Source organism: Gossypium hirsutum, chromosome D09 (genome assembly GCF_007990345.1).
Source record: "Gossypium hirsutum isolate 1008001.06 chromosome D09, Gossypium_hirsutum_v2.1, whole genome shotgun sequence".
In the NCBI taxonomy this organism is placed as follows: domain Eukaryota; kingdom Viridiplantae; phylum Streptophyta; class Magnoliopsida; order Malvales; family Malvaceae; genus Gossypium; species Gossypium hirsutum.
The window spans coordinates 14,937,971-14,943,748 of record NC_053445.1 but is presented as its reverse complement, the minus strand read 5'-3'; positions in this window follow the sequence as shown (position 1 = coordinate 14,943,748).

Genomic DNA, 5,778 nt, shown 5'->3' with positions numbered 1-5,778 from the left:
AAATCCAGTTGGATTCCGTCAAGGGAGATAGAGACCGAATTTAAACGACCCACACAGTTGAGGCCATTGATTTGAGTTGGGCTTTTCAGATCGCAAGGCTGTCGAAATCTTAAATTGCGAACACATGGATCACAGTTAGAAATTTAGCAAAAGTCAGTTTGTAGGTCGTACCAGAATTGACTACATAAGGAAAAGTTGGTAATCGGGACGTTCTTGGTCGCTATAACCAACTTATTACTTGGAAGAGAAAATCTATTTCAAGGATCGATTCAAGATTGGAGTACACCGTGTAATATCCCGAAAATTACTACTGTAATACCCCAAAAATTACTACAGTAAGGAAGTAGGTATCATTGATAGTAAAATAAGGAAATAAAGTGACAAAAAGGGAAATTTTGAGTTATGGCGACATTGAGAATTATATCATGACATATTAATCCAAGAAAGGATTAAATCGCAAAAGTGAGAAAAGTTTTGTTGCCAAAATTTGAGGGATTAAAGTGTAAATATGAAAAATTTGAAGGACCAGTAGTGTAAATATTTTAAGAGTGGAATAATCTAGAAACTAAGGAAAATGGATGAATTAGGACCAAATTGAAAAGGTGAAGAATTTTGAGGGACTAAATTGTAATTTTACCAAATTAAGTGATGACTGTAATACCCAATTTTAGCCCGGGCTCACAAAAAAATAATAAAACCAAAATAATAAAACAAAGTCTAAGTCCAGTAATATCATTTGGCCTGATCGGAATGGCCCATTACTTGAAAAGGTTGAAGGTCCATCTACAAGCTTATGGAAACATAATCTTCAAGGATATGCAATCTTAGATATGATATGCAATCTTAGAAGATATGATTTTGTAATCTTAGAGATTTAATTTGTAGATACCCTTAAATCTTAGCCATTGATGTAATTGATCTGTTCCGTTGGATTTGGAGAGGCTTAACTATCAATAGGGCCTCTCCCTTCATTGTAAGGGACGAGAGTTGGGAGTAATAATAATTCTTAAGAGTATTCACTCAAATTTCTCTCTCTTGCGTTCTTATTTTCTTTGGCTTGTTCTTATTTTGTTGATTTGTGTATAATTTATTTATTGATTTGTATATTGTTGATTTCAAATCTCTTTTTCCCTTTTTATTCATTTTCAAATTCATTATTTTCAAATTTGTTTACATTTTATTTTGCCTTATATTTTTTTATACTCTTTGTTTTAAATTCATTGGTCTTTTATTATTGATGCTATTTAATCCTCTTTTGTTATTTTAGTTTTTTTATTAAATTAATTATTTTAATATTATTAATACTATTATTTGGCATCATTAATCTTGTATCATTATTATTTACTTTTTTATGCCTTTAAATTTCAAATTTTGTTATATATATATATGTATCTATACATACATATGTTTTATAATATATACATATACGTACACATTTTTTAATTTTTTATAAATATATATATATACACATACTTTTATATATTTTCAATGTTTCATAATTTTATATACATACTTATTTTTTTACATATTAAAATATGTATATTTATATATTTTTTTTTATTTTTTTATTTTTTATAATTCACATACATATATATTTTTCTTATATGTACACATATATATTTTTATATTTTATAATTTTTACCCAAATTCGTATAAAGAGAAAATTTTGAAAAATAAAGGCAATACTCGGTATTTGGAATCTTTGAGAGGATTGAACCCTAACGTATTGGGTTCCATCTCTTTCGTTGAATCTGAATAATTGAGAATGCTCTTTAATCAAAACATAAATAAAAAGCTCATTGTCGAGAATTCAATACGTTGTGTCCTGACGCATGGGATATGACACGTTTTCTTGATATGAGGATTTTTTCTACAAATAATAAAGGTAATATTCAATGTTTAGAATTTTGAGAAATTGTGCCCTAACGTATTGAGCTGCGGTTTCTTCATCTGACTTAAACAATTGAATATCCTTTTAAATTTTATTGCACGAGTTTTTTTGGACAAGCTCGTTTTTGAGGAAGTGAAATATCATGCCCTAACTCATTGGGTGTGACATTTTCTCTTTTCGAAATGAGAGGGTCTTATCGAGTAACTTGTTTTATATAATTTTTTTTAAAAAAACAAACAAAAGATCGTATTTTAAATCTATTCAAAGTTTTCAATTTTAGACATTAAGACAGTAATTAATTAACTAGGTACCAATTTTTGGGCGTTACGAGGGTGCTAATCCTTCCTCGTACGTAACCGACTCCCGAACCCGTTTTTTTGAATTTCATGGACCAAAATTGTTGTTTAATAAAGTCAAATTGCTTATTAAAAATAACCACTTTTTGAGGTGACCCGATCACACCTAAATAAAAAGGATCAGTGGCAACTCCCATTTTCTTTTTTTTTTCAAAATCCAAGTCGACCCCGTTTTTCAAAATAAAAATGGTGTCAACAGCTTGGAGACTCCACTGGGGATAAACACAAGAGTCAAACCACAAGTTGATTACTTTTTGTCTTTTTGTCAAAAATCAAAAACTTGGTTTAAATATACGATCCTTTCGTTGCATTTTCATTCGTCTTTATTACGATTTTCATCATTGTGATTTATAATCGACGTGTTAGTTTAAGTTTGGATATATTTCTGCGCATTGCATTGCATGACCACTAGGTCATACCTTTTTAAGTGGGAGTGAGAAACTACGCCTTCGTGAGGTTTTCACCTCCGCATGGGATAGTGGATAACTTTCGGGATACATCCGTACCTATGTCTTCGTGAGATTTTCATCTCCACATAGGAAAATGTATTCCCCTGAATTGAACTCAGTCCGTATGAGCCTATAATGGGTGAGGATCGAGGAATCTGCTGGTTCAGGTACCCTTACTTTAGAACCGAACCACATATAATGAGCCTTAGGAGCCTACCCTAGGTAGAATCACACCGAATGCCTAGAGGTCACCCGAAAACTTGGTTTAAATTTACGATCATTTTGTTGTATTTGTCCATTTTTGTTACGATTATCATTACTTCGGTTTGTAATTACTTTATTGGTTTGAATTTTGATGTTTTTGCATATTGCATTACATAACCACTCGATTATATCCTTTTAAGTGGGAGTAAGAAGCTATTTCCTTCGTGAGGTCTTCACCTTCGTGCAGGATAGCGAATTGCTTTCGAGATACATCCATACCTATACCTTCGTGAGATTTTCATCTCCGTGCAGCCATAGGAAAATGTGTTCCCCTGAACTGAACTTGGTCCGTATGAGCCTATAATAGATGAGGATCAAGGAATCTGCTGGCTCAGGTACCCTTACCTTAGAGCCAAACTACATATAGTGAACCCTAGTTGCCCACCTTAGGAATAATTACACCAAACCCTAGTGGTTTCCCGAGTAGATGCCAATTTGTTTCTTTCTTGCTTGCTTTTGTTTTGTATTAACCTATTTCGTTTTGTTATGGTTATGATTGCATTGCATTTTCATCATAGAAAAGAGGTGTTGATACACGTTCAGTATCTAAGTAGAGAGCTTGTCATAAGAAAATAGATTTCTTGATAAAGTGGGAGATAATACTGTCGTCCGAATATAGTCTGAGAAAACGTAACGAGAGAAAGATGATGGTCTAAGGGAGGATTACACAACTTTGCTTCGTTGCCCGATGATTCAAGTTGATAAAAATTATTCGAGAGTTGTCAACCTCCTGACCTTTTAAAGAGAAGCCAACGAGCATTACGAGGATGAATGAGCAAAAATTTGCGACTCGGATCAAGCAAAAAGGAGATAGAAGAGACACCTTTTTTGGAAAGTTTACGAGATTTTAACATCCGGATATGAAGAAATGGATTGATGTCTTCACCTGGAGTATGAGGGCAAGGCCATATAAATATCCATTTTATGTAAAGAGATTTGTTTTCTAGTAAAGTTGTTATAATAGAATTGAATCAGAATCAACGCCTTTCTTCTTTTGCATTCATGGCATTCATTGCATTCATGCATTAGCTTTGCATTGCATCATATACATTAAATCTCACAAAATGACCCTAAAATTTTGGCAGTTATCCTAGAATATCAGTACACGAGGAAAAAACAAAGTAATGAACCAAAGATTGAAAAGACCTGAACAACTCCAAAGGGAGAGGTAGGACCAGCTACTGCTGCAAGAACGTTAGCTAAGGTCCAACAAAATATGATGGACAATAAAAAATAAAGTTCTGTGAAGGAGTCAAAAGAAACGTTCACAGTCATACATGAAGACAACTGAAAAGGGATCTTGTTAGACATCTACCCTTATAAACTTGGGAGTATTCTGAATAATCGAACTACAGAAGAAATCCCTGTAGTATTTAGAGCTTACTTAGAGTAATATTCAGAACACACTTGTTGCTTTCAGCCTAGAGGCAATAAGAACTCATTTGTGAAATAGGCTCATGTCTGAATGTCATTATTTTAATGAAATGCATCTTTGCGATCATTTTTGAGCCAATATTCTTTCATTCTTTACGAATAATTATTTTTTATTCTTTCATTCTTTTGGATTTTATTCCACATCATTCTTTCATTCATAATCATATTGTACAAAAAAGTATTCATAAATTTATACATTCTTTTGTATATTCTTTGGTACTTCCTATGGGTACCAAGATATCAATGACATGAGTGAAGCTGGTACAGACTCAGAATCTCCTTTTGAGTTAGACATGTATTTAGAGGGATCTCATGACTTTGAAGATGACATAAATTGTAACTTATCTCCAGACTTGTTGATGATGGTAAAACAAGAGGATAGACGGATCCTATTTCATAAGGAATCATTAGAAATTGCGAGCTTGGTGAAGATTAGAATTGACATGTCAACAAAAACGAAGTGAGACCTCATTGAGTTACTCCAAGAATTCAAAGATGTTTTCTCATGGTCATACTAGGATATGCTCAGGTTAAGCACTGACCTTGTGGTGCACTGTCTTCTTGAAAAGAAGATTGTAAGTCAGTTCAGCATAAGCTCAAGGAAATGAGGCTCGCCCGATATCGTGCTAAGGATAAAAGAAAAAGTTAAAAAGTAATTTGATGCTGGGTTTGGTAGCTAACATTGTACTAGTCCTTAAAAAAAGATGGGAAAATACGAATGTATATGGATTACAGGGATTTGAACAAAGCCAGTCCCAAAACTCATTACTTTTCACACTTTAGTGGATAACATGGCAGGCCACTCACTATTTTTCTTCACGGACGGCTTCTCTGGATACAATTAGATAAAGATGCACCCTGAAGATATGGGAAGGACCACATTCAACATCTTATGGGGAACATTTTACTATAAAGTATGGCCATTCGGGTCAAAGAATGCAGGGAGTGCCTTTTTCTTTGATTTGTCATAGCTTTGCCTATTTAAGTCAATCGCTCTGCAATTTTGTTGGGTTTCATCCTAATTGAAGAGGAAGATCCAAAGTTTATGTCATAGTTAAATTTCGCCCTAAAAGGCTCTATGAAAGAAATCTGGTACCAAAGAAGATTTTTCGCATACAAGATAAAAGTGGAAGATCTTATGTGGGAGACTTTATTGAGAAAAATATTAGTTTTGATCAAAGGGGATAACAAGGACTTGTCTAATCCTATGAGTTCAAGATCCAATTCAAAAAAAAACACAAAAAAACCAAAAAAAGAAAAAGATCAAAATTAAAATTAAAAAAATGAAAATGATAAAAAGAAAAGGAAAAAAGGAGAGGCCAATGTGAAAACCCGTAAAGGGCACCTTGAGACCAAAGGGGATTTGAGTTGAAAACCCGAAAAT